Consider the following 22,734-nt stretch of genomic DNA (forward strand, 5'->3'; position numbering starts at 1 on the left):
ATGGCATTTTGTGCCCGAGAGATCTGTAAGTCTATTCCCAAGCAAAGGCCTCCAGTAAGTTTTAACAGTTATCTACTAGCCTCTGCTCTACAAATAGGCAACTTAATGAATTTTATGAAGAAAGAAAGAAGGTCAAAAGATATGATGATAAATTAGAGGAGGTGAAGAGGAGATTACTGGAATGCTTTGGGGGAGGCAGTTAACCCGCTTGAATGCCACAGGATCTATGATTTTCTTTTTTTTTTAACGTTTATTTATTTTTGAGACAGAGAGAGACAAAGCATGAATGGGGGAGGGTCAGAGAGAGGGAGACACAGAATCTGAAACAGGCTCCAGGCTCTGAGCTGTCAGCCCAGAGCCCAACGCAGGGCTCGAACTCACGGACCCACGAGATCATGGCCCGGGCCGAAGTCAGCCGCTTAACCGAATGAGCCACCCAGGCACCCCGGATCTATGATTTTCTGAGGCAGTCAAAACCGTTGAAGCTCAAGTGCTTGTTTTATGCTATCGTAGCTGACTGAGAGGGAGAAAACTGGACATTGAATTTCCCTGGGACACCAATGTCTTCCTCCCACTCCCATTAAGCAGTATCAGAGTTGGCTGGGGGGAAATGGATGGCATGCTGCCTTCACCAATGAAAGCTGACTGAACATTCCAGAGAAAACCAAGTCATGCCCCTGGGAAAATATGTAACAAAAAGCCAAAATAGAGGTGGCTGCTTTGAATGCTTCATTAAGTCAAGAAGAAAGGGATTTTAAGTAAGTCACCATTTGTCCTCATCTAAAATTTGTTATATATTGGGGCACCTGGGTGGCTCAGTCGGTTGAGCGTCCGACTTCAGCCCAGGTCATGATCTCACAGTCTGTGAGTTCAAGCCCTCCGTCGGGCTCTGTGCTGACAGCTCAGAGCCTGGAGCCTGTTTCAGATCCTGTCTCCTTCTCTCTCTGACCCTCCCCCGTTCATGCTCTGTCTCTCTCTGTCTCAAAAATAAACATTAAAAAAAAAAAAAGAAGTTCTTTAAAAAAATAAATAACTAAAATTTGTTATATACCTATTTGATTAGTGACATCACATGTGGGACCAAGGGAAAATGTTTAAACCAGAGAGAAGAGGTTTCTCAGAAACCCTACTATGTAAGACACCCATTGTCATTGCTATATGCTTGACAAAATCAAGTCAGGATGGTGACAATTGTATTTTACAATTTATAAACCACGGAGCATTTATGGAGCATATTGTATATATCAGGTATTATGTTGGGGATCTTTCGTATTTGCTCTTTTATCTATCTGTCACATTGTCCCTATTGTAAGGATAGTCTTCCTTTAAAGCAAGCTCAGTTAAGGAACTTTCTGGTGCTATAGCTGCTAAGTGTATAATTAGAACCAGTACCTAGATTTTTTTTTTTACTTCAATTATAGGTTATTGTGATGGTCAGATCAGAAAATCAAGGCTAAGGTAATGTTAAGCCATAGAAAGAGATAAGGAGCAAAATCAGGAAGATTAAAAAAATTACATTAGTAAGTTTACCAAATAACTTCTGCCTTGTTCCAAAAAGGACCTAAGGTAACTGGAAAATGCATATAGTATAAATGTATTAGAAAAAAGAAAAAAAATCAATTACAAATAAGGATAGAAGAGTAGATGCTTATTGCTGAATAAAAACATAGGACACAGAAATGTTTTCGCAATTCCAGCCAGTCACAGGTGCTCAAACGTGGGATGGTGGGAAGAAAGCAATTACAAGCAACAGAACACATCTGGGGTTGGTAAATGATGACGTCAACCACTGGGGCCCATGTCAGGTACAATTTTGATTGAGGTCTCTTTTATTTATTTATTTATTTATTTATTTATTTATTTGTTTGTTTATAGACTGCTTCAGCAGGGGAGAGGGGTAGAGGGAGAGAGAGAATCTTAAGCAGGCTCCACACTCAGTATGGAACCTGATGTAGGCCTTGATCCCAGTACTCTGGGATCATGACCTGAGCCGAAATCAAGAGGTCGACACTCAACCTGACTCAGCTACCCAGGTACTCCTGAATGAGGTTTCTTAATGTGCTTGTTTGTGTAGGAATCATACCCCCAAGTTAAAGCTCGTTCTATTTTATGAGGGTGTGTTTGTTATATCACCATTTATTTCCTTATCAAATACAAAAGAGGATTTTTTTGAAGATGTCAGTTAGGTTCTAAATGGTGACTACCAAGCAAGAGAGAAAGGAAACCAAAGTGTTGATGAGGAGAAAATAATCATTCTTGTAGCATGGAGTCAAAGGGGGTAAGGACAATGGCAGGCATAAGAGAAAAGAAGGCTAGCAAAGTTTGGAATCAGAATGTAGGAGGCCTGGGTCCAGGTGGAAGGATGGCCCATCAGCTAGATAGAAAATCTTTCACCAGAGGTAGATTAGCTACAAAGTCTTGACAATATCTATACACATCTCTCTCTCTCTCTCTCTCTCTCTGTCTCTCTTTCTCTCTCTCTATATATATACCTGTATACCTATACTTATATCTATGTCTACGGATAAAGAAAAAAAGAATCACAGAAGGGAGTTGGGGACCACACCCTACAGTAGTAACCTCTACTGGGATGACAACAGGCAGCCCCCAAAATGGTCCCAGCCATCTCTCTAGCTTCTTCCTGGAGCATAGATTAATGTGTTGCCGATCCCTGCCAGTATTGGCATTTTAACTGGGGAATTTTCACTACCTAAAGAAAAATTCATGTGCCTATTTCTGTTGTTAACAAAGTCCTTTTTATTTTAACTAACTTCCACCCCACCCTCCTCCCCAACACAAAACAAAACAAAACAAAACAAACTAAACTAGCATAGGAGGGATTTCAGGTCAGTGGGGTGGAGATTTGGGAGTCAGAACACCTGAAGCGCCCAAATTACATCATTCAGGTGCTTCCTACTTTACCCAAGGGGAACACACACACACACACACACACACACACACACACACACACAACCCAGGCCTGGATGAACATATCTTTAGGATTGCATCACTTCCCACATTTCCCCCAAATTCTATAATCCCAAACTTCACACGGGATTAGTCTGGAGAGATGGCAAAAAGCACTACTGGGATCCAACACCTCTGCTAAAACTTCGAGGATTAACAATAAGTGCTAAGTGGGCTGATTTAATTTATTCTGAATTAAATTATAATTCACTCTGTTTCTCATAGGGGAAGGTGAGGTGAGAAGCGAAGCGATGAGGGAAAAATATGTATGTGGTTGCTTAATTGACTTGTACTCAATTACGAGCTACAATCCTTTGTTTTAATTCTTTTCATATGTTCTTGAACTCATAGACATTCTCACGGGAACAGCACCGTATAGTACAAAATCGTGATGATACGGTATTGCTCTTTCCATTACTATTAAGCCCGCTCTACTGGTCTTCATGAGTCAAGAGAAGCCAGGGTTATTTTCCTTAGCATGGGAGTCTTCAAAGTATCAAGGGGGAGATGGTTTAGACAATGTCTCAAAATTTCTTTTTCAGGAGCTGTGACTTAACAATGTTGTAAAGTGCAAAAACAGAGGGGGTGGGGAAGGGGGGTGAGTGAATCTATATGACAAGTCTTGTAGTGCAAGTGTTTGTGGTTAACCGAGAAACACATTATGAGTCAAGCCTTTGGAAAGAGGTGAGTAATTAAAGACAAATGCTATGACATAATCATTTTACACGCAGCAGAACGATTTTAGATTAAATCTGGCCTGACCCACTGCTCAGCAAGTGTTATCATGGATTCTTGAGAAGTATTCATTTATTTACTTTCTAATTTGGCCCAAATTTTTATTGAAAACCAAAAAAAAAAAAAAAATTGTGTTTCCCATAGGAAATAGCCTGAGTCCAGCGTTGGTTAATAAGGTTGGTGTATTTGGGAACAGATCTGCTGTGTACACGAAGCAACTTAGCTAGAAAAATACTTCATTTGAGAAATGCAAGAAAGAACTTGGCTATAAGCACTTTTGCAGGAATGAACCCTCTTATGTTTAGGAAGGTTACCATATGTGCCTTTAGATAACTCAGTGAAATATCAGTTAAACCAATAATTTTGCCATGATAAAAAATTATATTTACTGACACTTTGCTTTGCAACTCCCCAACCTGTCCCTGTACATACACACACACACACACACACACACACACACACACACTTCTTTTTGGCTTCATCCTGTATATCAGTCACCATCTATATCAGTCTGATGTGGAGACACCAAGTTGTGCAGCAAGAGACCCATTGGAGCCTCACTCCTTTCCTAACTCTACCACTATAATATAAAATATGCCATGTAACTCCAGGACATGGCTTCGTGGCTTTCCAAATGCTATTAAATTTTAGCTGCTGCCTTTATTAAATGCAGAAAACAGGGGTGTTGGCGGGGGGAGGGGGGAATGACAGGGCTCTGAGTTTACCCTTTTATTTTTTTTATTTGAGTAGATGTGGAATCGTTAGGTAAGGCAAGTTTTCTGTGGAATAAAACAATAGAAGATTTTGTTTGGTGTGCTGACTCAGTTCAACAGGCATCTCGAAACATTCCAGCAAAGAATTGTATGTTTGTCTGAGGGAAGAAGAAGAAACCGCCGTGTCACCTCATCCCCCCCCCCACCCCCGAGAAAGAAGTTTAGAATCCAGGGCCCTTGACCCACGTTACAGAGAGAGGATTAAGTATCAGACACTGGCACCCATTTCCCTTACAGGATAATTATTTCCTAGTAGTAACCATATGGCCACATTCTGTTCTCTTGCAGGGTAAGGAATGAACACGTTTTCCCGGAGAAACATGCGCTTAGACTTGGTGGTAAAGAGATCACGGTCTCACTGGCCGTGCGTTCTTGGGAATTCTGCTGATTTGTCAAAACACGACTGATGCTCAGAAAGCTGACGAGGCGTAAGTCACAGCCTTTGAAAAGCGATTGTGTGAATGTATGTGGATGTGTGTTTGTGTGTGCACATGCGTGTGTATATTTCTTCCCACAAGGGGAAACGTATTTCCATAAATATTATTACACAGGAGAGGCAAGTGCAACTGCAGGAATGAATCTACAGTACTTTTCTCTGGGGCTCTTATTAGTGTTTTTGTCTTTGCTCTCAATTTTTCTACAATGCCTCCGTGATTATTGAGGCTTACGTTAAACGTTGTTGAATGAACGCCAGCCCTGTGGCAACCACAGTCCTGTCCGCAGGTCTCTCTGGTAACTGTTTGGTCTGGAGCAGTATAACCAAGTCCAGAGTAAGGGTGGGGCACTACCGAGAGAGGTGGCAGGGACTCCACAGCACCTGTCAACAGTGGGGCTCTGCCCATTTTGACTATCATCGGCCTCATGGCACACGGACAGATGCCAAGAGGATGCTTCACTGCTTTGCCTGTTTGGCTCAGTCCCTTCCTTCCCCGCTTCTCCCAAACCACCTAATTGGTAGAGGTGAATAGGGCGTCTCCAGAGCAAGACTATTGTCAGGCCATCAGTACAAGGGTCTGAATCTCAATCATCCCTCTCCTATTTTTTTTTTTTTTTTTTTTTTTTTTTGCCTTTCCACAAGGTCTCCTACCCTAGGTTTTTTTTTCAGTGCCCCTCCAATTCCATGACTGACCTACCATTAATCCCTGTGTTTTCACATGCACTTTTTTTTTTAGTACTTCTTTATTCTTGAGAGTGTGCAAGTGGGGGAGGGGCAGAGAGAGAGGGAGACACAGAATCCGAAGCGGGCTCCAGGCTCTGAGCTGTCGGCACAGAGCCCGACCTGGGGCCTGAACTCACAAACGGTGAGATCATGACCTGAGCCAAAGTGGAGGCTTCAGTGACTGAGCCACCCAGGCACCCCCTCACCTGCAACTTTTGACCCTACGGTTTGTGACTTTCTCCCTGAATCTTGCTGCAGGATAGGACAATCAGGCTTCTGCTTATACATTGAACAGTCAAGCTAGGTCTCTGATTGTCTAGCTAAATAGCTGCACTTGCTTATAGGAATTAATGAATAAAACAAGGTCTGGATTTCACAAGTATCTTTGAACTGCAAGTCTTGCTATTCACACCAGGAAGCCAATTTCATGCAGAACTTTCCTGTTTTAACACCTAGGATCAAAAGGAAAAGGATTACTTAGACAAGTAGCATTTAGAACACAGCCTTAAATCTAAAACCGAGACTAACTTCAGATTTTCTATTTTTCCTTTACTGCAATATTTATGCATTTGATTTTTAATTTCAGCACACATCCATGCTCATAAAAAGATCAGAAACAACAGAGCTCTGAATAATTGGGACAGAAAACAGGCTAAGTGAGGAAGAGGATATTCACAAACAGGATCCCTAAAGGCTTCTGATTTGTTTTCTCTCAGAACAATAAAATCTAAGCCTGGAGAAGTCCTCTGTAAGCTCTCACCTTCTTTACTTCTTGGAAGATTCAAGTAAACAGTTTCCTTGTTTTGCTTGACTTTTGGAAGCATGCTTGAAAGTGTGAAAGACAAAAATAATTCCCAAGAAAGGAAAAATACATCCCATTATTGATATTCTAATGTTATCTGATTCTTAAATCACAGCCTAAGATTTTTTACACCTAAGATTCACTTCATTGTTTTCTCACTGTCTTCAGGAATGAAGTTGCTTTCTGCTGCTAAAAACACCTGTGTATCTATCCTGCCCAGTATATTCATCACACAGCCACAGCCCCTTGCCCTTTTTAAATCAGCCCGGCTAAATTTATCAACTGAGCTAATGAGGGAGCTAAGAGGTTGAGTTTCAGGCAAGGTGTGCTTTAATGATGAATATATTATAGGCAGATTCTGTAATCTTGGGGCCATATCATCTGTCCAATTTTATCCAAGGCATTGGGACTCTACTTGGCAAGAAATGGCGCTTCTCGCTTTCAACATTTCAAATATTTTGAGAACCATTGCTTTGGTCTGGGGTACACGAACGGTGCCAGTGACGCTATTCTCTCGTTCTCACTTCACATTATGCATTTCTCTTTCACTCTTCCACACCTCTTTACACGGATCCTAACTTTTACCCCTGGTAAACTACTACTCCAAGGAGTAGCCCAATTACCAATCTCCAAAATTTCCTGAATGAGTCTGGTTTTTGCTCTCATTACCCCAACATTTTGAAAGTACCCACTGGTCATGTCGGGGTCCTCGTGCTACTGAACCACCTGCAGAAAACGAGCTTGCCTTTTGCTTGGGTGACTGATTCTGATGACCCAGGGGGAAATTAGATTACTTCTGTGCCGAGGGGACAGGAAGGATTCTGTCTAGATTTTAGGAGATTCTCTGGGCACCTTCTCATGTTTTCACACCCAGTAACAAACGTTAATGGAAAATGGCAACAACCAAAAGGAGGCGGAGCCCATGAGGGCGAAAGGTTTGTGTCACCATAGCAGGTAAAGAACTAAATTAGCTGAGGAACTAAGGGAAAAGAAAACACAGACTAGGGGGGGTGGAGGGAATAAATTATAAATGGCTTCATGACACTTGCAGAAACAAAGACTGTAGCCGCCATGTCTATTTTTCTGCCTTCCTTACTGTGTTATATGGCTTATGTGTTATTTTCCCTTCCTGTTATTTCATGCAAGGATTGTTATATTGTCAGATCATTTTCAAGTTTAGTGTTTGTGTTGCAAGATATTCTGGTGTGACAGTGACTGGATTATAAGAATAGTTAACATTGCTCAGAGATGGGTACCATGTTCGTTGTCCAGGGATGGAAACCATTGACTCTTGGGACTTTGTGTCTCTTCTTTCTGGGGAGATGGCAACAGAGTTTTCACTTGTATAATAGATAGTTGAATATTACTGAGAAAGGTATAAAGATGTTTTTCCTTTCTGAAAGTTCGGGCCTATTCAGAAGGGCATATGTCAGGGTGAGTGAACAAAGGCTTGGAACATGATGCTTACTAAGCTCCTGCCTCTCCCTCTGGTCCACCATTCTGTGCTCTTCTCCATGATACTGGGGCTAAGACTCTGCAAAACACATTTCTCTTTTGTTCTCTGGCTTCTGCCAGTAGGGGATGTCAGAAGGAGACAGGAAGACAGGACCAGGGAGAAGAGACCCCTCCCCTCCATCTCACAGTTCTGGATTCCAGTTCTGTGGAGGTTCTCCCCCAGGGCAGATGCATAGCGCTCCCTTTTCAGGGGTCTACATCTCAGCTTCCAGAGGGAGAAAGAAAGTAGAAGAAAGTCTGCTTCCTGAAGAGTCTAGACCCTCCTCAGAGGTCTGAGCCCAGCCCCACAGGGAACTCCTCTGCACTGCTAGAGGTTAACTACTAACTGTGTCCTTCATTTCCACAGGCCCTACTTTCCTGTTACTGTCTGTGTTACCTCAGTTTTCCCTTATTCTCCAACATCAGTTTCACCAGTTCCCTGTGTCATATTATCTCTGCTGATTCTGTTTTCTGATTGGAATTTGCCTGAAAAAAATGATCTATTTTAAAGTGTTCCGTTTGTGGAAGGACACTATGGGAAGCAATCTTGAGGGGTCACTGGTCCAAAATACATGTCATTTCCCTTGTAGGAAAACAGGGCTTCCTTCCTACACTGGCAGTGGAGTGAGTTTCTTGGCCAGTCCACCTGTCAGCCTTCAAATCTGCCCTCCGAGAATATTTCCTTGCCCAGTGTCCCAGGGATACTTTGGGAGTTCTCCACTTCCTCTTGGTGAGTGTTTGAGGACATGATGATTTCATTAGGGAATGAACAATCCCAGGACTTTCTTCATTAGCTTTGTGTTTCTCTAAACACACAATTCCCTGATGACCTTGGTCCAGTTTCGATCTATTTTATTCAGTCAATTCAAGGGCTAGTAAACAAAACTAGAGCTATTGTTGGTCATGGCTTTTGAGCCTTGTATTTGGCATGGGCATTTCTCTTTCCTAACTGAAGACTTGGATGTCTTATTACCAGTTAGGATATGCTGGGTAGTGAAAATGAATCAGTGAATAACATGCAGTTCTTCCATTAAATCTCACAGCTGAATGGAGAGGGGGTAGGATGGAGGAAAAATGAGCAAATTGGGCATTTTGACTTAGGGAGCTCTGGTTGCAACGTGAAGGAAATATCACAGTTTGGGGGAGGGGAAAGGTAACATGAATGTATGGGGTGCTAAGGGGGACACTTCAGGCTTAGTGAGGCAAGCAGGACTTTTGAATGAAGGGGCACTTGAGAAGACAGAAAGACAAGGGGGACGAGAAGCCCTCCAGATGATGGGGAGTCAGAGAAGTACATCAGAGAGTGATTACTCCACAGAACTGGGCAAAGGCAGGGGGGATTTACTTTTTCTTTTACACTTAAAAGGAAACTAGCTCAGTCCATACACATAGGATCAGTCAAACATTCAGCTCTCCACCTCTCAGTTCCTCAGTTTTCTGAGTCTGCTAAAACTCCAAAGGTTTATATAGCCCAAGAGAAGGTCATCACTCTGCTTTTAACACCCAAGAGTAAAGAGCCTGGGCTTTACTCAGTTCATTGTTGTTTGTGCTTCTTGCTGCCACTTGGTGACACTGTTCACAACTGGACCTACACAGTCCACAAAAGATGGCGATGGACCAGAGACTGGATCTTAGAGGCTCGAAGATCCACCCTCAGAACCAGGCTCAGTGGAATGAGAGTGCCCAGTCCCCAAGTCCTTAATCCTTGGGTCTCTGGGTTCCATACAGAGTCATTCTCAGAGATGATAGCTACTGCAGGAGAAAGATGGCAGGACTGGACTAAACATTCATGTCCTGCAGACCTAGAATTTCTGATGTCTTTTCCTTCCCAAGGACTTGTACCACCAGGGGTCAGGCAGCTTTTCTTTTTCAGTCCTGGAACTAGATTCTTTTTATCTGTCCTTTCCTGAATAATCAGGACAGGTGCAGGCTTGCTCACGGCCACCCTATCTTCCACAGAGCAATCCTCTTTGGATTGGGAACACTGCATTCAGTTCCTCAAGATCCTTTACTCTTCTAAAGATGATAAAAGTGATGTAACAGTACCTCTTTCAGCAAGAAAAAAGGAAAAAAAAATCCAAGTTACATCATCAGCAGGATGTTTCTCTACAGAAACATTGTAAGGGCTGTAAATAGTTCGTATAATGAGAATATAGAGTTATCTAGAAGATAATAGTAAAACATGAGCTAGTGAAAAATGAGTCATAATAGGTACACAGGAAGGTCCTTGATGTCATGAGTTTGGACTTACTTCTGAGGGCAGTGGAGAACCCAGGAAGAATTTTAAAAGGTGACATGATGTATTCGAATTCGAGAAAGGTTGCCCTACTATAGTGAGACTGATTTTAGAGGGCAAGCTTGTAAAAATTTAAGAATCAATTAAATCATGACCTTAATTTTGTTTGTACAAAGCTTCATCAATGGAGCTAACTGGTTTTGTTCAAAATTTGTAAGAGCCTCTGCCCCTAAAGAATGATCTCATTAGCTCTTTGAGATAGTCTTGTCCTCGTAGGTACTTTGGATGTAGCCTGTTAACAAATTGTCTTCTGCAAAGGAACACATTTTCTTTGTCATTTTATTATTATCAGAAGTGTTCTTGAAATATTTATCCATCCATATTTGTCATTAATTATTTTCTTCCGAAACATAAGAAGAAATTGAAATTAATTTCATCAGCTATCTGGGATCAGGATTGCCCACCCTTAAGTTTTTGGAGACAGAATCCCCGAGTTTGGATTTGTTTATTTCTAAATTTTTGTTCTTTCTTCATTTCTGACTATTTTCCAATATTTTCTAATGCTTTTGTAATATTTGTAATTACCAGAACTCCCAACAGTTTATATCTTGGAACTAGAGATGGGTGAAACCAGCTGTATTGGGGGCTTGGTGAACATCTTGAACTATTTTTCAAATTGTGTTTGGGGTTCAAGGCAAACCAAAATATATTTTCATATTTTACCAAGAACTTTGTTTCCTCCTCATTTTAAAATGATGTCTATTTTAAGGGAAATTTAATCCATATGTTACTAAATTCCTTACACTTACCTCATCAAAATTTGATTCTGTAAGAGCTATTTGATGTGCAAAAAGCCTTGGGAGTTATTTTATGAGTTTTTTTTTTTTTTTTTTTTTAGGGAGAAATTTTTTTTTTCTTAGAAACAGGAAGTCAAATTTGCCAGGTGAAGATTGACTCCAGTGCACCTTTTGCCAACTGTAGATTGCCTAATCAGCTAAAAGACCTGACTTTTATACAAAATTTTGACTTGTCAAAATTTCTGTGAATCCTGGTGATGGTACATTAATATTTTTTTGTTTGTTTTTGTGCATCATCTTAACTACTCGCAAGGTACTAATTTCTATAATAATATTGCCACACTCTTTAAACAGAGAAAAATCGTTTAGATTCCCAATAATATTCGACATTTCTATGTTTCTCATTATGCTAAGGTTTGCTTGTGTTGCCACCAATATAGCCCAAAGGATCCATCATCCTCAAAACACACACACACACACACACACACACACACACGTGATCAAAAATGTAGTAACTATTCTTTCTACTATTTAGGTACTTCCCTTAAAGCACTGAGCTTTAAATAATTTTCAGGGAGTCACCTGCATCAGAATGACCCACAGTATTTATTGCAAACGAAGAGTCCAAGACTTCTTTCATAGTCTACTGAGTTCAGATCTCTGCTTTAATGAATTAATAAAGATATAGTAGGCCAAGGTTTACAATACAGCATATGAAAACCATAAGATGCTCTAAAAGTTCATCCTGGGGCACCTGGGTAGCTCAGTCAGTTAAGCGACTGACTCTTGGCTTCAGCTCAGGTCATGACCTTATGGTTTCGAGAGTTTGAGCCCCGTGGAGGGCTCTGCACTGACAGCACAGAGCCTGCTTGGGATTCTCTCTCTCTCTCCTTCTCTCTCTGTCCCTCCCCCACTCGTGCTGCCTCTGTCTCTCTCAAAACAAATAAATAAACTTAAAACAAAGTTCATCCTGTTACCTAACATTTATTGTCTACTACATATAGGTTATCTCCCACTCTTCAAAAGTTTGCATTATACCACTTTGCTATTACAAAAGACCTACATTAGTACCTGTTTTTGCTAACCAAAAGATATCTGAAGAAAAGGTAAGAGATGAGAAAATAACCGTCAGCATGGGTTTTGCAGTGAGCATTACAGAAGCAGCGTGTTCTGGGCAGCAGGAATGGTGCCGACCCACTCCTTCCCCTGCTCCTTCCCTGGCTCCTTCCCCTGCTCCTTCCCTGGCTCCTTCCCCAGCTCTTTCCCTGGATCCACAGGCAGCGTCTCAGCATCAAGCCTCCAGAGCTTCTATTGTGTCTGTGAGCATCTGTGTCTTTTCTGTAGTTACTTTTGCATCTGTTAGCAAGACGTGTCCTAAGGTATCAGAACAGCCTACAAGAGGTTGTTCTTTAGGTCTGGGCACACTCAAAAACTTTTCCTTATAAATAAATGGTAATTGCTTTTTTGCTTTATGCCAGTTTGGCAGGAAAGGTTTCACAGGAACACTCTATTTTTGGATATCAGGGGAAACTTGAACGAGAAAGTAGAGGAAACGCACATTACTAAATGCTTGCTATAAGCCAGGGATTATACAAATGCATTATCTCACTTAAATTTCCAAATCATTATAGGGTAGGTATTATTTTTTCAATTATGCAAATGGGGAAAGTGTGGCAAAGAGAATCAGTGGCCTACTTGGTATCCATTCTCTTTTCTTAATGAACAGAACGTGAGTTTTCTCTGCAGTGGTAATGTACCCCCTCTACAATGGTGACATTTCTTAGCCTTCCTCATTGGTCAGCATGGCTCTGTTACAGGGTTCTTGCCAACTTGATGGTGGCTGCAAGGTGACCCTGGATGAGACTTCTGGAAAAGCTGATTAAGAGGAATCATTTCTCTTTAGTCTCAGCCTCTTTCACTCAGCTGATCCTCTTCTTGATTGAGTTTGGAAGTGGAGCTGCCATCTTGGGATTACGTGGCAACCAACATGTGGATGGAAGGCCTACTTTAAGGATGGCTTTTGTCAGAGGAGAAGAATAAACCCCCTTCTTTGTTTCAGACAAAGTCCAACACAATCCGAACTAACACACTGATGTTAGTAGTTTGTCCTTGGAGACTTGCAACTTAGTTAGGAGGTGGAAAAGGAATTCCTTTTCATGGATCCAAAGCCTAGGCTCTTTCACTGTCTTTTTCCTCAACTACCCAAGTCACCAAACATGGGCAGGTGTGGTCCCAAACTTTCCAAAGCACCAATATCAATTCTTCCCCTCCCCTCTCTCCTCATAAGCCTCCATCTTTATTTACAGCAGCTCGACAAGTGTTCAGAAAACAAGATGATAAGACTAATTTGCACTAATGTAAGAACAACTGATGAGTCCATGATAACCTTCCAAGTTTTCCTGGTTCACAAAATACATATTTTTATTGTATGGGGTTTAAAATATTGTTGGAGGACTTTGTGTGCATATTTTTTTGAATGGCAAAATTGCCTAGTATTAAATATTTATTTAGCCAATTCTATTTTTTTCAGTTTGTTTATTTATTTATTTATTTATTTATTTATTTATTTAGAGAGAAAGACAGCACACACACAAGAGTAGGGAAGGGGCAGAGAGAGAGAGAGGGAGAGAGAGTCCCAAGCAGGCTCTGAGCTATTAGCACAGAGCCCAGTACAGGGCTTGATCTCATGAAGTGTGAAATCATGACCTGAGCCAAAATCTAGAGTTGGATGCTTAACCAACGGAGCCACCCAGGCACCCCTCACCAATTCTATTTTTAGTTGAAGGTTAGACGAAATATCAGAAAGGAAAAACGCACAATACCAGGCACAAAATAGACACTCAAGAAACATTTACTGGGTCATGTGTTTATTCAGACTCTCACCTTTAACATCTAATCATCTGGTGGTATAATAGTGATGCAGCTCCTTAACTGGGAGTCAGATCAAATTTATTTAAGCCTTTTATCCTATTTAAAATTTGTATTAAGTGTCTCCCATGTCCAAAAAACTGTGCTAGATTCTGAGTGAAGGAAACAGATGGAAAGATGAAGGAAGCATGGTGCCCACAGTCAAAGGGCCTTCTGACAGGGCAGGGAAGTCAAATGGGTCAACAGAACCAAAGATCAAGATTGGTGTGCTAGGAGAGCAGGAATACACTGAGCTGAATTTGGGATATGCCAGACTCCTGGTTTCAAACCAGAACTTTGGAGTTACTGACACATGTGATTCCAGAAGAGTAGATTGATGGTCCATCGGGGATCTGCAGATTATAGCACCAAACACAGTTCATGTGTGTTCACATGAAGGCAATGCTGCCTCCCATAATTTTTGAAACTAAAAAAATATATATATCACTGTTTCCACTCCTTCTCTTCCATTCTCTGACTGACAGAGAAAGATGGGGGTTAAGCACAAAAGCCTTAGCAGCAACTCCACATCCAGGACCAGGGAGGAAGAGACAACTCTTAGATCGGAAAACTAAGAAGGCATATTCTTTGCAATAATTTGATCTGATGAGTAAGCCTGCAGTGTGAATGACATATAGTGTATAAGCCACAGTGATATTAAAGGATAAGCCAAAAACAATTAGAGCTAATGTTGAATCTATCTCACTGTGTGCCAGGGACTGTGCTAAATTCTCTACGTGCATCAATGCATTTCTCATTTTTCAGCAATCTTTAGACATAAGAACGATTATTTTTCCGTTAAGGAGGAGATGAAGTACTGAGAGGTAAGTTTCCCAAGGGAACATACAGAACAGGTGGCTGAACTGAGAGTCTGACTCAGCATTTTCTGACACCAAAATCCATTCTCTTAACCACTTTCCTATGTTGTCGTTATGTTCCCCGGCGGGGTCAAGGAATGCCCACTCACGGAAATATGAAAATCATGAAGATGAGTTTCATTTAACTTCACTTTTTTCTCAAGATTTTGCCATCATTTCCTTCCCCCACCCCCCTCCACTCCATAATTCATAACTTGGCCTTTGCTTTTAGTCATTAGTGGATGTGAGTCACAAAATGTGCTTTGAAGTCTAAGCTTGTGTGAAGTGAGATAAGAGCAGGCTCCGTCACCCTCAAAGCATTCCTGTTGTGTTTACTTTCTTCAGAGGGCTTGGTCTTTTGGTCTCTTTGCTCCTGCTTCCAAAACACATGAGTGCTTGCTTGTGACACGTCTTCCAACTCAAATCAGCTATCAGACCCTCAAGCATGGATTGGGGCCCTTATAAGTTAAGATTCACAGCCCCCTGGACACGTCAAGACCCCAAGTAGCGAGCAGGAAATGAGTGAATGAAAACTGCTGGGTTTACCGTTCAGCACGCACCCCCCCCCCCCAAAAGGAGTTGCCTTGAAAACAGACAAAAATAATTACTCCCTCCAAAGTGTAGCACTTTGATCTTCTCAACAGTGCACTGGGGGACAATTATTATCCCATTCTGAGATGAGGTAAGAGACTTGCAGAGTTTACCCCACCAGCAAACGGTAAAGCTGGGGCTCAAATTCTGGTGTTCTAACCCCAAATGGTATTTTTTCCCCATTGAGCCCACTATAACTACTGTTTAAAAAATCAATTTTGTTTGAGTCAAACTGGCAATGTAATTGGCTTAGTGTTAGCAGAGCAACTCAAGCAGATCAAATCTAAGGTTAGGTTTCCAAACCAAATCATTTATGATGATGATGATTTGTTGTTGTTGCTGTTATTGTTGTTTGGCTTCTGATTACTTGTCTACATGGCACACAACAAATGGGACTAACTGGATTCTAACAAGCTAAGGTAGAATTCCTGTATTTTGAGATGGATAATTTATTTTATTTTTTTTATTTTTTATTTTTTTTTTAAGTTAATGTATTTTTGAGGGAGAGACAACATAAGCCGGGTAGGGGCAGAGAGAGTGGGGGAGAGAGGATCAGAAGCGAGCTCCACACTGAGAGCAGAGAGCCCGACATGGGGCTTGAACCCACAAACTGCAAGATCTCGACCTGAGCTGAAGTTGGACGCTTAACTGACTCAGCCACCCAGGCGCCCCTGAGATGAGTATTTTAATACCGGAAGACATACCGGAAGTTGTAAGTTCACAGGATCTTGCCTGTCAACATTATCACCTCTACTCTTATCCTAGTGGTTCTGTGTATTGCTTAGGTTATACCAGCTACCAGCTACCGTTATAGAACCGCCATATTCCAGTTGAATCAATAGATGGTAAACCTGAAACTAATATAACACTGTATGTTAATTGTACTGGAATTAAAATGAAAAACTGGAAAAAGAGAAAGAACAACCACACTCCAGAAATCTCAGTGGCTTAACAAAATAGAAATTTACTTTTCATTCATATAAAATCAAAAATGGATATTCCTGATCAAGTGTCCTCCAGTTGGAAGGAGGGACTCAGGTTCCTTCCATCTCATGTTCCACCACCTTCAATACATGACTAAAGTCACGACTGAACAGAAAAGAGCATGAGGGGGGTGCCTTGGTGGCTCAGTTGGTTAGGTGCCTGACTTCCGCTCAGGTCATGATCCCACAGTTTGTGAGTTCAAGCCCTGCGCTGGGCTCCGTGCTGACAGCTTGGAGCCTGGAGCCTACTTTAGATTCTGCCTCTCTCTCTCTCTATCTCTCTCTCTGTCTCTGCCCCTCCCCTGCTTGTGCTCTCTCTCTCTCTCAAAAATAAGTACATAACCATAAAAAAAAAAAAAAAAAAAAGGAAAGGAAGGAAGGAAGGAAGGAAGGAAGGAAGAAAAGAGCATGAGGAATCTTGTGTGTGCTTTGGCGGGAGCCGGGGGGGGGGGGTGTTTATGGGCCATAACTAAAAGTAGTATACATCAGAACTCAGTCACACAGAAAAAGCAGTCAAGCTATATTCTCAGAAAGAGGAAGAAACAGATTTGGTGGTCAGGCAGTGGAGTCTGCTAAATACTCCCATTGTTCAAGACCTATTTGGAATTCCTACTTTAAAATTATTTTCAAAACCAGTTATTGAGCCTATGAGAAAAATAAGGGGTCTTTATTATATATACATCTTTTGGGGTGTATGTGAACAAAATTTCATTTCCAGCTTGTCAGCTAATGTGTTCCTCCGGCTCTATATTCATCGGGTTCTCTAGACAAACAGAACCAATAGGATCTGTCTCCTATATTCCATATATATGGAGAGATATTTATAATATATATATATATCATATATATATATGTGATTTTGAATGTGTATATGTGTATATATGTGTGTGTATGTATACATGTAGAGACAAAGAAAATGAGAGAGAGAGAGAGAGAGAGAGATAGAGACAGAGAGAGAGAGGGATATATTACAAGGAATTGACTGATGTCATTAAGGAGCTGACAGTCCTAAGATCTATAGCTGGCAGCTGAAGGCCTAGCGGCATTGATGCTATGGTCTCAGCCCCAGTCCAGAGGCTTAACAACTAAGAAAGTCAGTGTTGTTCTAGTCCAAGTGCAACAGAGTCAAGACCCAGGAAGAACTGACGTTTCTATTCAAGTCCAAAGAAAGAAAAACAAACAAGCAAACAAACAATCAAAAAACAAAAACAAGCCCCAGCCTGAAGGCAGTCAGGCAAAAGGAATTCGCTTTTACTCAGACTCTTTATTCTGTGCAGGCTTCCAACTGATTGGATGAGGCCCATTCACATTAGAGAAGTCAATCTGCTCGATCTGGTTTACTCAGTCTACACACTCAAATGTTAATCTCATCTGGATACACCCTGGCAAACACACCCAAAATAATATTTGACCATCAGGTACCTTGGGGCCTATTCAAGTTGACACATAGAATTACCTATTACAGCGTCCCAAAACTTTTATCTACTTACAAAGTTTATTTTTTTACAAGATAAATATTTGCCAGAGCTAAAGAATCCAAAGAATGCAATGCACTTGCTGAAATCAATTTGCAAAGAGATTTTCCAAGTTTTCCAGCCCTGTACTCTCAAGGTCTATGCTGAAGAGGGTAATGTTCATGTGTATGCATCTATATGTGTGTATGACTGCTGTGAATTCAGTTCCATGTGTAGAGCTCCTTGTCTTCTAGATAATAGCGGGGACTCTCAGAGTGTCCAAAGGTTAAGTTACTCTTCATGTATGAAGATCATCGGACCTAATCTGGAAATGGGAGGAAGATACCACCAACAGCCTTGGGTTAAGTAAAAAAAAACACTGTTTAAACAAAGTGGAATCAGGGTAGTGCCGTGGTGGTGGTGGTGATATTGAAGGTAAGAGCTTATTATTACCAAGAACATATGGTCACCGCAACTATGGGTTCTTCTCAACTGAGGAATCAGCCCTGTATTTCTTTTCTATCCTGATGGCATCTGTTGCAAAGCCCAACATACAGTCAATAAACTTCTATGTCTAAACTTCGGGTTTTCCAACAAATCTCTAATGCACTGAACAGCACACTCTTCACTGTGCCGTTATTCTGCATAACGGAGCCGTGTGCGCTGGTTAAGACAAGCACAGTTACTCTAGTGTTTCGCATCAGCAATTGTGGCCTCGACAATAACTTTGGGAAGTCTCTGCAGGCACCACCCACTTTCATAGACAAACATCTTTTTGAGATAAATGGAGAGGCTTGGGAAAGAGGCATCTTTAACTATCCTATTTCATCAGGGTATCTCTTTTCTTTCTTTCTTTCTTTTTTTTTTTTTAACGTTTATTTATTTTTGTGAGAGACAGCGAGTGAGCAGGGGAGGGGCAGAGAAAGAGAGGGAGATACAGAATCCGAAGCAGGCTCCAGGCTTTGAGCTGTTAGCACAGACCCCGATGCGGGGCTTGAACTCATGAACCACGAGATCATGACCTGAGCTGAAGTCGGACGTTTAACTGACTGAGCCACCCAGGTGCCCCTTTTCTAACCTCTGCATAACTTCTTGCCTCAGGCTAATGGCCTATGAGAACAGCACTTTATATATTTTTTGATCCCAATTAAGAATCACCGTATAGAGGCCTGTTCTTCGGGGCTCCCGGGTGGCTCAGTCGGTTGGGCGTCCGACATTGGCTCAGGTCATGATCTCACTGCTCGTGGGTTCCAGCCCCACGTCGGGCTCTGTGCTGACAGCTCAGAGCCTGGAGCCTGCTTCAGGTTATGTGTCTCCCTCCCCCTTTGCCCCTCCCCCACTCAGGCTGTCTCTCTCTCTCAAAAATAAATAAATGTTAAAAAAAAAAAATTTAAGGATCATTGTATACCTCAGGAGAGAGGGAGCATATTTGTATCTAGAGCTCTGGATGGTTTGTCTCCTTACCTGTGATACATGGCAAAGTCTATCTATCACCTGGCATTGCCTGTCCTCTAACATGTTTTCTTTTGTAATCTCTCCCTACAAGGCATGTGTCTCACATCTTCATATCAGAAATCCCGCTCCTTCTCCGTTCTGAATTTACTGAGCCAGAGTCCACGTAAGAACAAACTGCGGTCCCCTCGGTGACACGGCACAAGACAGCCTTGTAGGTTGTGGGATATGCCGAACCAGTGAGTAATGTCTGGGAACTCTTTGGCTGACTTCCTCCTGTTCAAGGACAATTTCGCATTCTCCCAAGTGCTCAGAACGTTTCTCCTTTAGGAACAACATCTGACACTAGGATTTCTGAAACCTGAGGTACTGTGGCAAGCCAAGGCTCTTCCCGATAGGAAAAATGCTTAACCGACTGAGCCACCCAGGCACCGGATAGGGAAAAGTGAAAGTCAGTTTGGCTCCTCCTTCTTCTAACTGGTTCACTGTGTCGTGAGCTCCTATGGACTAGCCTTTACTTCCCCTAGAGGTCTGTGTAGATGGTCTGGCACCTCAGAGCAGTGCCTGGTGCCTTCATGGCAATCCAGGGTCTGGTCCCTTCCCTACACTCTGCAGCTGTCACTTAGTGATGGCTTCTTGGATTTCTGCCTCACTTACTTTCACTACATAATTTAGAATTTAATTACATAGACTTTACATTTTTGGACTCTTGCTTCCCAATCTAAACTGCTAATTTGCTAAAGATGTGGGCTCTGTTTTGTGCTTCTTTTGAGTCTCACTCAAAGCACCTACTATCCTGTCTGAATAACTTAACAGTCACTCACTAAATAGGTGCCATGATGATGAAGTCATACTAATTGCTTCTGATGACATACCAGATCTTACACATTCAAATGAGTGCTTTCCTTGGCAAGTCGGCCACCTGGGGAGGCTACCCACATATGCCGATGATGTTATCAATTCTCAAAATAATATTTCAATACCTCTCTCTGTTTGAATGTGTGTCAGAATGTGACATTTAATGTCAGACATTTAGCACCTACTCTAATGCAAGATACTGTTTTTGGTGGGCACCGCGAAGATTAAAACACAATTTCTGCTCACAGTTTGCAGTCTTCTGTAGAAGATACGAAGTCTTCTGTAGAAGGCTGTAGATGGTGATGATACAAGGCAAAATGGGTCAAGTCCTATAAATGAGGCACAAAGGATCACTGAGGACCAAAAAGACAAGACCAGGTAATTTAGAGCTGAGGCTCCTCAAAAGCTGTATACCCTTATTCTATCACCGGTTCGGCCTTAGGAAACAACCAAAAGCTACTTGGAATTAAGTGTGGGGAATAAACTAAGTGAATACATGGGATAATACCATCTTCTAAAATGGAAGTAGAGCAATAAATCATACCCATAAGAAATGGTTTTAAATGGTGGCCAAATGAGCCAAACAATTATCAAAAGATGTATATTTGCCTGGCATCTAACTCTTGACCATTCAGCTCTAGGCCCCAACTGTACCTCCATTTCCATAAATAGCATAGACCAGATCCAAGGTTTCCAATGCAACTATGAAAATACGCAGAGGTTATGGACCTTCCTGTGAGATTTCACTTTGAATGAACACATGGCAATGGAATAATAGTTGAGAATTCTTGGACTTTATAGCTGCTGAGTACCCTTCGAGCTCACACATTCGGTGCTCTGCACATAGATGAGGAGAAGCCATCAATGCCATTGGGTGACAGAAGACAGTCAGTTGCCAGATGCGAATCATCTGTCCCATGTCCAGAAAGTCATGGCTAACCTGCATAACCCCTGGCAGAGCCCTGCTTCTCTGTCACCATCTCTCCTGTCACCCTATTTTATTTCCCTCAGAGTATTTATGACTCTTCAATTATTTATTTGCTTACCTTTGAGTTGTGTGCTTTTCCCACTAGAATGAAAGATGATCCATGAAAACAAAGAACTTGACTCTCTTGTTTATGGCCCTATCTGGGGTGACTAAATCATTGTCAGGTACATAGCAAACATTTGATACATCTTCTTGGAAAACCAATGAGTGAATGAGTGAATGAATCAATTGATCAATGAATTCTCTTTTGTGGATAAGGATTTAGGGGGCAGGCCTCAGGAAGATAACATAATGTGAATTCAGTAAAGGTATAGCTGAGTACCATCTATGCTTTGGCATTTGTGAGGCACTGAGAATACAGAGTGGAAGGACCTATCTTTGGTGAGCTCACAGTCTATTTAGGGAAACAAAGCAGGCCTGCATGGAACACTACATATGGGAGAAAAATAATAAAACAAGATAGTATGTCGAGTAAGATCTCAGAGATCTCACCAGCAAATAGTGGATTGTGAAGCAGGAAACCACATAATGTGTTAGGCATTCAGAGGAAGGGCAGAAATTCCTGTGAGCTGAAATGACCTAGAAGATCTTCAAGGAGGAGAAAAACAACAAGTGAGAATACAAGGATGTGAATCAGGGGGTATCCCAGGCAAAGATGCCTGAGGGGAAAGAGCAAGGGACAATCTGATTGCATAGAAGGGAATCAAATAATATGTTCAGATATCTTTCTCATTTATCTTCCAGCAAAGTCCTGAAAGGAGACTATTATCTCTATTCTATGGATGAATCAGCTTGCCCGGATTCCCAAACCTTGGTGATGGAGCCAGGATTTGTGCCCAGATCAGTCTGATTTCCAGGTCCCTGCTTCTCCACTGATGGGGAAAAGTCTCTGATCTGTGGAAAGGGGAGGCATATGTAGGAGAATGGTAAAAAATGAAGATGAAGTTAATCTGTTGTTAGAATATGTTAAGGACCTCGGATGGTACTCTATACCATAAGACAAGTGAAGATATTAAAAATTCTTACCCAGGGGAGTGATTCTTTGAAAGTATTCATTTAGGAAATTGAATCTGAATAGATTGAAAAAAGAGAAAGAAGGAGATCATGTAACAATCATCGTAACATTTCTGAGCTGAGATAAATGGAAATGAAAGAAGAAGGAACAGGAAGAATGGTAGTTTAAAAATGGGAGAATTATTGGATTATTGTAGGGCAAAGTCAGGAGGAAGATGCAGCCTTAATACTATTGTCCATTGTCTCCTGGTGTGCCCATGTCCTTTTTTTGTTGTATCTGTGGTACCTGTTTCTGATTAGAGTCCCTATTCTCAACACACACATTCACATCACACACACACACACACACACACACACACACACACACACACACACACTGTCCTCTCTTTGCTTTTGATAATCTGTATTTTGTAGTTTTTTTTCTCCAAAACAAATATGAATTATTGTGAAATAAAAAAGGAAATTTAAGGGGCGCTTGGGTGGCTCAACCAGTTAAGTGTCTGACTCTTGGTTTTGGCTCAGGTCATAATCTCATGGCTTCGTGGATTCATGCCCCACATCAGGCTCTGCTCCGGCAGTACAGAACCTGCTCGAGATTCTCTCTCTTTCCTCTTCTGCCCCTCCCCAATTCATGCTTTCTCTCTCTCAAAATAAATAAACAAACTTA

The 22,734-nt window shown here is 41.6% G+C and overlaps 1 long non-coding RNA gene across 1 annotated transcript in view; it reads left to right on the forward strand.

Annotated features, from left to right (window-relative positions):
* LOC123586503 overlaps nt 1–22,432 on the forward strand; it is a 52,036-nt gene extending 29,604 nt beyond the window's left edge. Inside the window, exons 2-4 of the long non-coding RNA XR_006706841.1 lie at nt 4,764–4,903; nt 19,302–19,446; nt 21,798–22,432. This is a non-coding gene — a long non-coding RNA (uncharacterized LOC123586503). The remainder of the gene's footprint in view (nt 1–4,763; nt 4,904–19,301; nt 19,447–21,797) is intronic.
* The last annotated feature ends 302 nt before the right edge of the window (nt 22,433–22,734 follow it).

Source organism: Leopardus geoffroyi, chromosome C3 (genome assembly GCF_018350155.1).
Source record: "Leopardus geoffroyi isolate Oge1 chromosome C3, O.geoffroyi_Oge1_pat1.0, whole genome shotgun sequence".
Lineage (NCBI taxonomy): Eukaryota > Metazoa > Chordata > Mammalia > Carnivora > Felidae > Leopardus > Leopardus geoffroyi.